We start from the raw sequence: 15,783 nt of genomic DNA, 5'->3' as shown, positions 1-15,783 counted from the left end.
ATTGTATACGATTTGTCAGAGAGTAGCGAATAGAACAGACACTTGTTATAAACACAGTAAACTGGTCAAATTAAATAGAGCTTGAATAGCAAGAGTTATACAATAATTTGTACTTTAAAATCAGCTAAAGAGCATTTGACAAGCAAGCAAGTTCAAATAAAAGAGTTAAAGTGTAAATTTTCTAAATTCGTACATATTTTATAGAAAAAGAAATCAAAAAAATCCTCTCATTGCGACCGTGACAGGACTCGAACCTGCAATCTTCGGATCCGAAGTCCGACGCCTTATCCATTAGGCCACACGGCCCTCTAAAACTTGCTTGACTAATGCCACACTTTAGCGCTCGCGCTTGTGTTTGTACAGCTGCAGACAACTTCTTCGCCATATTTGGGATAGCTAGAAAATATTTGGCGCGGCAGAAGGAAAAAAAGAGTGAACAATTTCGTTGTTTGCGGATATGTGTTTACATATGTATAAGTATAATTATGTACACAGTTATTTATATATTTATGGGCGTATCTATGTTTTCGAAAGGCTGAAAATGGTATTTTAAATCGTTTAAGCTTTTAGCATACGGACTAAGTCATATTTATTAATAACCATAAATTTGTTAGTGTGTTTGTGTGTTAGTAGCGGAAGAAGAGGATTTTACCCGTAATTCTTAACGGATTAGTAATGTTTTAAGTTATTGTGATGCTGTCAAGTTGAAGTTGAATGAATTTATTATGAGAGTTAGATTAGGAGCAACAGTTTCTGGGCAAATGAAGTGCTGCCTTATAGCCAAAGAAAATGTCGTATAAATTTTGATTAAATGTATTTTGGCTTATCGTTAATAAATTTAAATTGGATTAATTTTCATTTGCACTATTTTAATAGCGTTCCAGAATTCTACGTCCTTTCGCCCAATTTTCCGTTTCTTTGTTGCGAGATGATTTATTTTTGTTCCTTACTCGTCATCTTCATTTAACGTATTACAGTCGCAGTTGCATTTCCAAGTGTTTCGCTTCCATCTGCTTCTTTCATTTCCTTCTGTTGTTTCGTTTCCAAAGTGGTGGTTTCAATTCAATGTCATTATAATTTCATTTATTTCCATTTTGTATTCGAAAAGTTCACATTATCCATGGTAGATGCAATATCATTTCCAACTATTGTTTCATTCCCAGATGTTTCTTTCAATACAGTGTCATTCTAATTTCATATCAATCCATTTTGTATTCAAAAAGTTCACATTACTAGTGGTAAATACAGTTTTAATACCAGCTGTTGTTTCGCTTCTACCTTTTTGTTTCATTTCAAGTTCAATTTCATTCCAATTCCATTTCATTCCATTTTGTATACAAAAAGTTCATATTAAACATGGTAGGTGTAGTTTTATATTCAACTGTTGTTTCATTTCCATCTGCTTCAAATCAATGTTGTTCTATTTTCGTTTCATTCCATTGTATTAAAAAAATTACAAGATTTTTCTTAATTGATTATTTCGCCATTTCATTCCATTGCCACCATTCCTGTGTGACAACTCTTTAGCTCCACTTTAGTTTTTGTTGAAATTGTTGCATTGAAAGTTAGTGGTTAGTTAGTTAGTGGTTAACTTCCAAAGTACTTTTGAATTTGTCCTGGCTTTATTTGAAATTATTGTGTTGCATTTGGTAGTGCACTATACAATTTAGCTCCAAAATCTAGTTTCCGCTGAACCACGTTTCATATCCAATCCGTTCCATATTTTATATACTAAAATTTATCTTTATTTGAGTTGAGACTATTGCGTTGCATTTGTTAGTGTGCCATTCAATTTAGTTCCAAAGTAAATTTTTCGCATAAGCGAAGAGCGTTCTATTTCCAATTCGTTCCTTTTTTGACTTCTAGAATTATCTTGGTTTGTGTTGAAATTATTATGTTTCATTTGTAAATTTACTTTGCTCTTACTTCCTACTTTTTATTCAGACACATTTCCCATGAACTTTTTTTTCATAATATAAATCTAAAATTTCTTGGAATTGTGCTCTAATTTTATTATGATATTTTTTTTTTCAAATGTATGAAAGTATTACAATTTTATTTGGCGTGGTTTCATTGCCACTCCCTTAGTTCAAAATCTTAATTTTTAGAAACCACGTTCTCATCTGCACTATATTCCAATCTCTCTCGTGTTAAGAAAAATCATCACCAAACAAATAAAACCATAAAATTTCATCCATAATAACTTCAATTTATGTTTCATATTTATTTCATTTTGTTTCTTCATATGTTCCATATGGTTCTTACAGCTTTGAAGCATTAGTGCCAGCGCTCAGACGCAATCGCCCTTCCTCGGTCTTCCGTTTTATTACACCTGAGCCAATAAATCCACTTTTTTATAGTAATCAGCTCATCTATTGTTGTTTTTGCTGTTGCTTTATTGCTTCTGTTGATTGCTGTTCCGCTGTTCTGCTCCTCTGCTGCTCTGCTGCTACGGGCTTATTTCCGTTGGCTTTGCTTATCTCGCAATCAACTTCTTTCTATATGCGTATATGTCAGAGAGTGTATTGACACATACATGGCTGTGTCTGTGAGCGTGTATGTAAACATGTTTTTATGAATGTAGGGGTTTTCGCGGTTTTGTTTACTTAATTTTTTTTTTCAATTTTTTGTGTTCCCATTAAAGTGCGAATGTTTGAGGGTCTATATGTATGTGCTATATATGCAAATGATTTATAATTATACTGTTTTTTTAATTTTTTTTTATACCCTGTACAGAGTATATAAAGTTTGTCATCAAGTTCGTAATACCCAGAAGAAAACGTCGGAGGCACTACAGACTTTATCTATGTAGGTAATATCCTTTGTTTTTGAAATATCCATCTAAAATTATGTCTACGTCTGTTTCTCAGCAAGACGCTGTTTGTTTATCGGAACTACCGACACCAAACTGAACCATCAAAATCTAATTCTTGTTTGGAAAACTTTTTTATTCCTTAAGATATCTTCAGGAAACTTGGCATGAATTTTTATTAAGGCAACAGCATATGGACCGTAAGTATCGTTCAGATCGACTACTGCTGTAGCATATAGCTGCCATATAAAACTGACCAATCAAAATAGAGATTAAAGCCTTTTTGTAGAATTTCATGCTATGAGAAATGCATCTCTGTCGACTATTAGAGTTTCGTTGCAGCCGAAGTTAACGTTTTGTCTGGTTTTGCATTGCAATTGCGTCTGCTCTTCTTCGCCACCACGAATTAGCTCGTAATTTGCTCATCGTTCATACAGCTTTGGCCAAAACTCGCATGCATCAACAGCCGTTAACGACGTCATAGTGGCAATCGCGCTTTAGCGGCTTTTAAGGGCATAACAGCACCCCTAGCGGCCACAGGTCACGTACTAGGGCACTTCGGCTGATCATTAAGGCCACAAGGTGTGCGAGCGGGCACGTCATCATGCAACCACACACTTGCCACCAACTGCCATTATGGCGCTGAGCGCTGCTCAATGTGTAGTCCATCCATTTGATTAGCATTTTAGCCGCACCTCTGAATGTGTTGGCACTCATCGTTCGCTTCGTAATTTCCCGTACGCGTATTAAGGAAGCAATTTGTTAGGAAATACCCAGCCAATTGCCGATCGTCTGCAGTCAACAGCTAACAAGTAATTGCTATGCTGGTTGTTTTTGCCTTTACTGTTGGTGCTGTTATACGCCTTTGGTGGTCGCATTGTTGGGACATTTTGTTAAGCGTCGTTTAGTCATTCCGTCATTTGCCTCATGTACTCACACACGTACACATACATACAGGCATTCATATCGCTGACATTTACAAAGTCGTAAATTGAAATCCAAATTATTGCTGTTTTTGTTATTGTTGTATCTCAATTTGTTGTGTGTGCGCCCATTAAGCATTTTTAGCGTTAGCATAAAACAGTTTCTATTGTTATTGTTATTGTTCTGCAGCTATCGCTCCGATCGGAAATTGAGTTAGAAAATTGCTCCGGAGTTGAGATAGTCGCGTTTTCAAAAATTGCGAAAGTTATCACGTTTAATGAAAAACTCAACATTGTAAAGTATTTGTCCATTTATATAACGCATAACGGAGTTAATGAAATCGAATTACGAACAATTTAAGTTAGCGTCGTTGTTGGTCTTTCAAATCCGCTGAATTTATGCGGAGGAAAATGGTAACACGGTCTTCAGTTTTGYTGTTGTTGCAGCCAAGGTTTATTCAAGCCAATCTTTGATTCGAAAGGGGGATGGGGAGTTCTCTTCCGAGGCTGCTGTTTAGTTTATTATTTCCATTTTTCAAACCCAGTGCACAACACTGCAGGGGGATGGTTCACCTCCTCATTTTGGCTCGCTTTCAGACGGGTGTTCATTGACTAGCCAGAGTATACTTGGTATAAGAACGAAAGTCCTGAACTGCTCCAAAGTGAATTGCAATCAGAAAACTTTCCTCACTTGTGTGAACTTCTACATAGACTGCATACTCCATCCTGTGATCTACTTCTCAATTAACTACCATCAAAAAGTTTTAGCTGTTGGCAAGAGTTATTCTGCGCTTGAACTCTCGGCATAGATCCCACCAAATAAAAAGCATAACAAAGACATCATGTATATATGGATTTGCCGTTGAAGGCCAACCAACCAGGTTACTCTTATGATATTTAGGTCATAAAGTCACTATAGATTCAGTCACAATCCAACGAAAGTATGACACCTTTTTTTTATATGTATTTCTGGCATATATAATCGTGTACCAACATCTTTGATGTTCCACCATCCTTGATTGTATCTCGCTACTTTACAAATGGAATGGCTACTGAAGGGAATTCTAAATACTTGGTGAGCTCGTCTTGTTTTTGGGAATAATCTTTGTCGAAAAATGCAGTTTTTCGTTTTCAACCTTTCTTGGCCGCTCGGAGCGCTCTTTTCCCTAAAAACAATATTTGCGACAAGTTCATTGTCCCTCAAATTTACTTTTCGACGCTATAGCACTGCTACCCTAGGCAGTCTTAGATCCGTCAATTCTTGGAGAATGACGAAAGTCGAACTACAAACTGGCATAAGAATAAAATGGAGATATAAAAGCAAGCAGCTTTGCCCTTAAATAAGATAGCCTGACAAAATATTGTTATTTATTCTACTGGATAACTTTTTTTTGTTTGTTTGACGTATACATATTTTCAGAAGAGAGCGAAGAAGTATTACTGAATGTCACTGAAAAATATTAGATTAAAAATTAGATTTGGTCCAGAGCTGGAAAGTCCATAGTTCAGAATAAAAATTACGTATGGGCTAAAATAAAAAAGCAATGAATTGGACCAGGTTTCCATGAAGACTTCATGAGGGAAATCTAGAGATTGGAACGATAGGAAATCTAGAGATCGGAAGTATAGAAGTTTCAGTTTTTAGAAGAGACCTAGCAAAAAGTTGAGAAAAACAAAAAGGCGCGTATGTGGTGTTCAAAGCAGAGAACATTTATCTCATCAAATATATCACTTTCTTATTCAAGCTTGTCTTCGCCCTCATTCGTCATTAAATTACAAAACCTTACTTTAACATAACAGAACCATTCCGCAAGATCATCAATCGAATTTCTTAATAATACTCTTCTTTGTCCAACTTTCACCTTTCGACGAAGAGAAAACAAAGAAGAAGAATGTCTGCAATTCATGCCACGCGCTGTAAACAAAACCACGTGACACCAAGATTTACACGCGGTTCGGTGAACAGCAGCGTAGACACACACTTTGCATATAGACTTTCAAAGGGTTTAATATTTTTATACTCTTCCCTGCTTTGTTTTGGTTACATGTATATGTGTATAGACCAGCAGGATTAGAGGAGATCTGCTTAACGCTTTGAAGGCTATCACATAACGGTTCCATGCAAAAAATAGCGAAAAAATAACTAAAGATATAAATTTCAAAAAGTCTGAGTTAAAAGAATGCCAACAGAAAATGAATTGAGTCTGGCGAAACTTAGCAACAAGAAGTGATAAAAATGCGAGACAGCCGCGATGGCTTTATGATAAAATTAAATGTCAGAAAATGTCAAGCGAAAGTGGCACAATCGAGCGGAAAATATAAAAAATAAAATTTAGAAAAAACAGTGTACATTTACAGCAATACTTGTTATTGGCGCCAGAAGATTTTCTCGAGCGCGTTGCACTCAGACGTCATTGAACTAAGTGAAAATTAACTAAAAGCTTTTTGTTGTAACTAGAGTGACCGACTTGTTGCTGAAAATGCTGGAGCATGAAAAACGACTAGATAATTGTTTATGCTACTAAAAAGATGACAGTTTTAAAGTCAAGACAGTCTAGAGTCGCAAATGAAATGAAGCCGTGAATTATTTAAACTAAACAAGACCATTGGTTGTTCTATGGGGAGTTATTATAATCTCAAGTGGCAGTTTAAGATTGATAAATAGAGTCGAGTCGTCTACAATGTCAACCATGGTCTATAAAGTTGTGATTTCTACCAGCTGTTTGTTCTATTCGCCACTCTACTAGTTCAATGAACGTAAGCGTTCTCCTTTGTAATAAAATATGCTAAATGGATCATCACTGCGCTTCCAACTGAAGGCTCATAAAGCTCAGAAATTACTTCCAAAGTTGTGACCGTTACGATATTAATAATATCAAGAAACCATACAGAACTTTCAATGGTACCTGAGTGAAGCATAAGTTCCATCGGCTTCTCTTAACGAAAAGTATTCTGGAAAGAAATTCGAATTTCGGACCAAGAAAATAAACGACCTGTTTCTTTTGAATTCTTCATAGAATTTTCAGATCAATTTGGAACCTGACCTTTTCGTTAAACTGCCATATATTAAATAGACGGAAGATTTCACAAGTTTTTCTTCGATTTCTAGTAACGGTTGATCTAAGTACAGGTAATTTTTTCACCCATCTTGAGACCCAGCAAACATTACTGAACAATATTCGGCCGAATAGACCGCGTCTAGCGAGTAGACCATGCACTTGCCGCATTTTTCATCGAGATTTAAAACTGAAAGCGTACAAAATACAGCTGTGCAAGAACTGAAGTCGCTCGACCAAGCACTTTGACTAAGGGCTCTTGAAAAATTCCAAGAAGATCTTCTCCCGTTTTCCGTTTCCGAGACAAATTTCGTTCTGCGATGGGGATCATTTCTAGCTCAATGAGTATCCAAACAAGCAAAAGAGAGATTCAAGAGCTGAAAGAAACGGTTTGGTGTGATTTGTGGGTCGGTGGAATCATCATAAACCGTCAATGGCTACCATTATCGAGCCATGAAACCGACAATTTGATGCCTGAAATTGGTGCCCGTGATCTCGGTGAATTTTGGTTTCAACAAGACGGCGTCACTTCCCACACATTGTATCAATTAATGAATTTATTGAGAGAACACTCCAGTGAGCTGATAAGTTCACGTTTTGGGCTGGTCGAAAATCTCGGTTCGATTCAGGCCTTAGAGGAAAACATCACCACGTGTTAGTTACCAGTCGAAATGCTCGAACGAGTCATCGAAGATTGGACTCAACGGTTCGACCATCTGAGACGTAGCTGCGGCCAACATTTGTAAGATAAGATCTTCAAAAAATAAAATCCAAATAGTGTTCTTTCGAATAATAATAAACATTTCCCAATAATTTTGAAGATTTTGGGTTTTTTCTTTAAAAATCAGGGAACCTCGAAATGGATCATCTTATATAACATTGTTTGTTGCATGATATTAAGTATCTTAAATGTGATACCATTTTAATACGGAATTCCACCCAATAATGTAATTAAAAGTCACAGTCGGTTACCACGACAACCGTCACAGCGGCAACCGCCAATTAAACACAAAAAAAATTAAATAACATTGAAAAATAATGAAGTCCACAAGGCGCAGCGACATAACGGCACAAAATAAACACAAATAATATCTTGCCATAATAACAGTGTCTTTTTATTACTGCAATAATAACGAATTAAAGGTGCGAATTGACTGCGGCATGCCAACCTGCTTCTGTGGCGGCTGCCGGACAATGCCGCACACCCATATTTTGAGGGAGTCGCCCACAACGAGTTCGCGTTATGGTAGAAATGTCAACAGCGCCGTGTTGTTGTTTTCCTGTTCGAGGACTGTTGACAGTAGTCGGTTTTATTGCCTTGCATATCTACACATGTACTATGTATGTATTTGTGTCTATTGAGTATAGCACCTGTCTTGCCACACTGCTTTTGCTTTTTTGAAGTGAATGGAATGCTTTATATGCAAATATTTATATCTATGTATGTGGGGATGTGTGTGCATTTATGGAGTTGCTTATTGAAATTGCTTCAATGCAATGAAATTTGATTTTGTGCGGCTCGAATGTCAAATAAAAAATATAATAAACAAATACAATGCGCAGAACTACACGTGACAGATTATTATCATTATTTTTCTTTTAGATTTTGTAAATTCCGATATTTCGATTATCAATTAATTCCCCCGGCGCGTACTTCGTCGAATACTCTCAGAGCTGGAGGGTTTTCATCCATTCGAAAGACATGATCCAGCGTAGTGCCGTCTGTTAATTCGCTGAACATCAATATCGTCGAATATCTCATATATCTCCCCGCTACAATGCGCAAAGGACCATAAATCTTCCGAAGAACCTTTCTCTCGAAAACTCGTAGCGAAGACTCAGCAGATTTCAGATCAGATGTTGGCATTGTTCATGCTTTGTACCATACAGTAGGACGGTTATGATGAGTGATTTGTAGAGTTTGATCTTCGTTCGCCGAGGGGGAGAGGTTTTGTTTCAATATTGAAATTTTAAATTTACTTTATCAAGTTGTTCGAAAAAAAAATTGAACAGGTGGCAACCCTGCTCAATATATTTTCAAAAGTAATACTTTCCATTGTTATTGTTATTGTCATTATAATTACAAAAATGTAATACATATAATATTTTATAAAATCGAATTGTATTCAAAATTTTTAAAATATGGTAACCATTCACAAAAATAAATCTTCAATAGTAAGTCATCTGAAATTTAATTCCCCCACCATGTACTTATACATAGTTTATTTTGCCAAATATAGCTATTATACTTTTTAAATATGTGGCAACTCTTTTCAAAAATTTTCACGATAAAAATTTTCCTTTACACCGGCTAATTTATGGGTTATATTTTTGTAATAAACTTTCTTAAAAAATAAAAAATTAATTACTGTATAAGAAATTGCTTGCACGTGGCAACTCTTTTCAAAAATGTATGCGTTTAAAATTGTTCTTTACCCGGCAAGTCTATGGTTTACAATACAATATTTAACTTTCTTAATAAATAAAAAATAATTTACTGTATAAAAAATTGCATGAAAGTGGCAACTCCTAAATTAAATTTTTTCAATTGTTATATTTTTTCCCTCTTTGGTAGAATTTTTTGCAGCAAATTATTAAAGTTGTGGCAACCTCTTAACTTAAATTTTACTTTGGTTGGTAGAAAAAACTGTATTTATAATTTTATTAAAAATTGTTTGTTAATAAATTTGTAATCGTTTTTTTTTTCTTTACTGCAAACTTTTGAACACAAAATTTGGTACGATTTTATATACTATTGAAAATTGAAAATTATTAAAAAAATTTCTCAAGAAACAGCTTTTACGCGATATACTTGCAGATAACATGTTTTTTATATACTATATTCTCGACTTTATCATTTGAAATGTCATATCTTATCACCTAAATTTTCATTTACATTTTCGAATCGAAAAACGAAGGGAATTTTGAGTTCAGTGATCTCTGCTAGCTTTGGAAAGGGGTGGGAATTGTGCTCAAATATGATACTTTTGGTTTGAAATGCAAGGCTAGTTGGTAGTATATATATATTTATATATATGTATGTATATAAAAAAGATTGCATATACCCACGAATATTTACCAAAAATAATAATTTATTCACACTTGTAGGCACATATACATATGTATATATATGTACGTATAACCCAGCTATTCACTTTTTATAATATTTACAGCTATGCCTACTTATCATTGTCAAAATAAATGTCAACAATAAAATTAATTCATTAATTATATATGTCTATTGATATATTTTTTGCCTTTCATGTTGCTCTTAGTTTATCTTGTTATTGTTTACCTTGTTATTTTGATTAATATCACAACATGTACGTAAAAAATACACGCTGCTTCGAGAGGAACATTTCCATTATATTTTAGAAAAAATTTAGACTGACTAATAAACAAATTGTGATACCTTTTATTTTTACTTAAAAAATGTTGAAGTGGATATTATAAATTTTTTACGTTGGTAGCTCTGGCAGGGAATAATTTCCAAGTGATTTAAAAAATATATTATGTATGTTACATACAAATATAAAACAATAAAAAATAAATATTAAATTTCACTAGCAATTTTGGCAATAATTTTACGTCAGACCAAAATTACGGTATATACATATGTTTTCTAGAAACTAAGCGTTAATAATATTTATGGATATTTAGTTTATTATATCATGGTTTTATACATGACGTGACAAGACTTGACATAATATGACTTAACATAATGTAACTTCTAGGTGAAGTTACTTATTTAACTAATAAAAATGTAACATATTTCAACATTACTCAAATTAACTTAGCTGATATTTACTTAAATAAACTTTACTTAAATTAAATTGAAATAACATAACTTAACTTAACATAAAAAAACATAACATAATATAACATAACGTAACTTAATACAGAATAACTAATACATAATGTGCTTACTTATTATAGCTTAACATTATGTAACTTAATTTTACGTACTTTTTTAAGTAATCAAAACGTAACAAATTATAACATTACTTAACTTCAATTAAATTAACATATTTAACTGTACTTAATTTAAACTAAATTGAATTAACATAACTTAACTTAACTTAACATAATTTAACATAACATAACATAACATAACATAACATAACATAACTTAACATAACTTAACATAACATAGCATAACATAACTTAACATAACTTGACATAACTTAACTTAACATACACTACTCATATGTTTGTATTTTCTACCATAAGTGAACACTCTTTCAAATTTGTCTATAATTATTTTTGGCAATATTGGTGGAACATTAATACAAAATCGAAAAACAAAAATACACATACAACAAACTCTATAGAGAATATATTGATAAATTCGTTTAGCAAGTACAACAAAAAGTAAAGCTTAAGTTAATCGCCGAGGATAAATAAGAAAGTGTGTATGATAATTATTTTGACGGTAACAGCCATATAGCTATATAATTAAGGCTCATGAAACATCTGGGCCATAATTGTGGAAGTTGTTTTGGAAGTATTTTCCTGTTTGGCGCTTTACAAACGCTTTTTATGCTACAGAAAGAACTATTACATTTTGCAACAACGTGCATTTTATAGTTCGAAGTTTGATATGTGGAGACAACATGATGTCTAAAGCACAGAACGCTTTCTGCTAGTATTCAAAATGTACGTATTTTTTATTTTCGACATACCGCTTGTAAGTTCAGTAAGCTTATTTATAGAACTTAGTTACAATTGATATTATATACTCAGGCGTACTTTCTCTGTTCTTCATATTCAATTAAAGAGTCCTGGGCTACAGATATAGCTTTAGATACTTTTGTAAAAAATAGGTACAGGGAAAGGTATCAAACAGTTTTTCATATATATTTCATACATTAACTTACATATGTATATTTACGTTTGGTGTCTTCAAAACGGTGCAAAAACCAAGAGTTGTCGGCCAGATTGACCGATCGGATGGGATTCGCAGTGCACCACACTTTGATAATCGAAGAAAGCTGTCTACAGAACCTTTACTTTTGACCTGCGTTGACGTGATTTTTCGTCTTCGACTCACCTTTGTCATAATAATCGGCCGATTGATCATCTGTTTCCGTCGTAAGTAAAGTTTCAAGACTCGTCGTCAGTAATAATATGCTTCATGATATGCTGGTAGTCGAAAGGCATTGTTTCGCAGACTTTAACGCAACGCTGTTTTTCGAAAAAATGGGTAATTTTGAAATCCATCGTGTTTTCACTTTTCTTCGGCCTAAATTAGCTTTCAAAATGATTTTCTCTGATCCTTCCGATATTCCAACGATGCCAAAAAGATTTCGGCAACACAGAAATTTTGACACAAAATTTAGTGGAATTTCTTTTTTGAATAATACCACTTATCGTAAAAATCGTCGAATGCATTTTCTGTACTTCCGAAAGACAAGCGTAGTCTTGTTGTGACTTTCGGCACAAATATCGCTGACCACCATATAAACCTGCAAAAAAGGAATTTCGAAAAATAGGTTTTCGCACGAAATTTAAAATAAAAAAAGTCTTACTATTTTTTGCCCAAAGTAAATAAAATTGTGCTGTTCAAAATGGCGTTAGTTTGGGGTAGGATTTTTCCTTTATCGATAAATTTAATTATACTATAGTGGGTCGAATTGTGTGTCGGATGTGAAATGGCACCATACAGTGGATATTGCCACGTCCTTGTTCTTATTTTTAAACTTTTTTTTACCTTATTTTATGATTCGGATAACAGGTTGTGTAGAGATTTAATTCATTCTTTTTTGTTCTTATACAATACCGTTATGCAGGAGATGGACGCGATCAACGGCTTAGCGTATAGTGAAATAATAACCGTTAAGTGAACAAAACCATAATGCATATATGAGAAACATTTCGAGAGTCTAAAAACATTTAAAAACGATTGTCAAACATAAGTTTCCTTAAACCTTTTCATTTATAATGAATTCTCCGATAAATCATTCCATAAGAAGTCGCTTGTCAGCAGCTGAGCGCTTAAAATGCAACATTTACATACATACAAAAGGGAGGACAGTTATTAATATTCCCGAAACGCAAAGTTAAGAATCAATGCAAAATATTTTCCTTGCGCGTTTAAAATATGTTTATGATAATTAATTGCCTTAATTCTTCTTTACTTGTTATACATTTCAGTCACGCCTGTGATGCCTCTTTTCTCCGACTGCAACGCTCGCTGTCAACAATAATTACCGCGTATTTGTGTGTGTGGCTGTGTAGGCATTCGGCAACATTCATTTTCGTGACTGCTGCCATGGAAATTTTTAACTGTCCTTTAATTAAATCAGTTAAACGTTGTTAACAAATTTCCTGAATTACGAAAAACAAAAAACAGTAAAAGCGGAAGAATTGTCGGTCGGAAGCAGAGCATGTTAACTTAAACAGTGTAAATATATGTCTGTCTATGTAGGATGGAGTCATATATCCAAAGGATAGATCAATTTCTTTGCTAAATTGCAGGACATTTTCTCAATAAATGAATTTAAATGTTTTTTTTCGAAATTTTCTTCATTTTTTTAGTTATACATATTTTTCAACAGTTCTTCCCGCATTCGGGTTCTGACTACAACCATCACAATACTCCCCAAGGTGTCAGGCCGCATGAGCAGGTTGGAGCGAATTCCAAGGGCTCATGCACTCGTCGTTCCAAAATTAAGTCTCCGATCAGACCTCGTAGCCGAACTACTACGAGTTGAGCTTCCATACTGCTCTAGAATGGTGACCAGGAGTTGAATGCCATACGAATTTTACACGCACGTACCATCCACACAAGAAGCTTACCCTAATAACCAGTTAAATGCCTTCGCCGCCTAAAGAAGTCACACGCAAACGACCCAAACTGCTCAGCATTCCGACGGAGATCACAACTCTAACATCTAAACGCCCATCAGTCCAGCTAATATCCATACCACCCAGGTCTCTAATATCCGAATACGTCGGGCATTGTCATGAACAAACTTAACGTTCCGGTTGTAATCGTAAGTCACCCGACCGTTTGGGTTATTGTGATAGCAATCTTTCCACTTGCACCTGACCCTAACATCTAGAAACCTTTTGTTAGATATCTCCTCCTTCCCCCCTCATCATCGGAAATCCATTCAATCCGCAGCAGTGACACACTCAAGCCCTTTCCTAGCCTGAATGTAATAGCACGCTGTATAAGAATTAGTTCAAGAGGAGGTGCATCCAATAAAACCTGCTTGGCATCCGTCGAAACGGTGCCACATACAGGTAAACATGCACCATCATACAACGTTGCAGAGAGAGTAGTTTTCGGCATCGGCTTCCACCATAATGCGGCTCCATTTGTGACCACAAACAAGCCACGATATATGATGTGAACGCCACTGCAATCGAGGTCCCAATCACTCCGCAAAATGCGTCGTACTTTGCCTGTCTGATGCTGACTCTGTTGACACTGACATTCGTTGAACGAACCAGTGACAATCTGCCCTTAAGCAGCATTATTACCGTATCGTAATCTTAAGTATTTATACATTAATTAATATTGTTCTACCGCCCGCTTTAACTCAGACCGTGAATGACCTTCAATCAGAAGTAAAAGATCGCCCGCATGCGCACAATATTTACAGATGGGTTCAAGAATACTAATTAATTTAAATTACTTTAAAGGGAACAACATAGATTTTGTCTTACTATTTTTTGTCCACCAAAACGAAAATATAAAATGTGGCTTGAATCGTTTCTTGTGGTTTCCCAAGCACACCTTTGCAACAGCTTGCATTTCAATGTAATTTTCATACAAAAAAATTACATACTTTAAATTAATCTTACACCAAGCTGCATCATGCACCACCCACAAAACCGCGAACAAATGCGAAGAGAAATTTTAAAATTACTTACTTGGTCGGCAATTAAATGAGGAGAATCAGCCAGCGGTGAACGACGAACGGTAATTAAGGCAACGCGTACAAATTAAAAAACTTTGCAACATTTCGCTTTTCATCTATGCAGGGAGAGGGGGAACGACAAGCAAATCAACAATAAAACCGAAATGAAATAAGCAAATGTAGAAGGAGTTTTACATAAAAGCAGTACAAGGAGAGATGCAAGTAAGGAAGGATCAGTGCCTGCAACCGTAGGGAGGTGGATTGCAAACGATGAAAGTGAAGAGAAACAAAAAACTTTCTATCGAACACATTGAAAAAGCAATCAAAGTTACCGGTAAATAGCAAAACGAAAGTTAAGCAATTGTTGCTATGAGTGTGTGCGTGTGTGGTTGGCAATATCATAGCAAACTGAGAAAATTGACAGCTGCCAAAGGTGGTTGTTGGGGTGTTGTTGTGTGCGCGCGTGTGTTGACTTGCCGTCCCAGTCCAAATATTGGGGTAACCATAAATCTGCGAGCTTTTTTGTGTCGAGATAAAATGTACAGCATTTATGCACACAAACATACACATATACTCATGCATATGCATGAAACAAAAGCACATAAAAATTCATCCGAATTCGACACATTCACTCACATTTCGCATTCGCTTGAGCATTTCGCCTTTATGGCTGCCTGCGTGTTTTCACGTTTGTGCTCTGCTCAAAATTCGACGAATGTGTTGCATGCGATGAGCGATGAGGAGAAATTCAATACAAACATTGTGATGAAGGCGCATCACTCCATCGCAACGATATTCTATTCATAAGGATCTGTAAGCAAATGTTGGCATGTGTGTAAGTGTGTGAGGAGTTTTATTGCTGTGTTGTACATATGCATATATTTTAGTATTAGGGTGTGCGTAATTTCCGAAAAAGTCATACGACATAAACAAGCGTTTAATTTTCAGTTTGCCAAGTCCATTTTATTTTTCCCATTTCTTCAATTTATGAGTTTTTGATCTTTCGCAATAAATTCTTTGTCTCGAAAAAAATTGAAGAACAATTCTAAAAAGATAATATTCTGGTAGAAAATATTTCGCGCTAAAATTTTTTTTATAATTTTTTGATTACAAAAAATTAATTT

General features: G+C 34.9%; 1 non-coding gene across 1 annotated transcript; it reads right to left on the bottom strand.

Moving 5' to 3' along the window:
- Nucleotides 1-233: 233 nt before the first annotated feature.
- Nucleotides 234-306, bottom strand: Trnar-ucg. Its single transcript has one exon. It is a non-coding gene; the product is annotated as a tRNA-Arg (tRNA).
- Nucleotides 307-15,783: the final 15,477 nt, after the last annotated feature.

This window comes from Bactrocera latifrons, unplaced genomic scaffold, assembly GCF_001853355.1.
Source record: "Bactrocera latifrons isolate USDA-ARS-PBARC rearing strain unplaced genomic scaffold, ASM185335v1 scaffold_36, whole genome shotgun sequence".
NCBI lineage: Eukaryota > Metazoa > Arthropoda > Insecta > Diptera > Tephritidae > Bactrocera > Bactrocera latifrons.
Note: the sequence above shows the minus strand (reverse complement) of the source record. Positions and strands in the feature narration are given on the sequence as shown.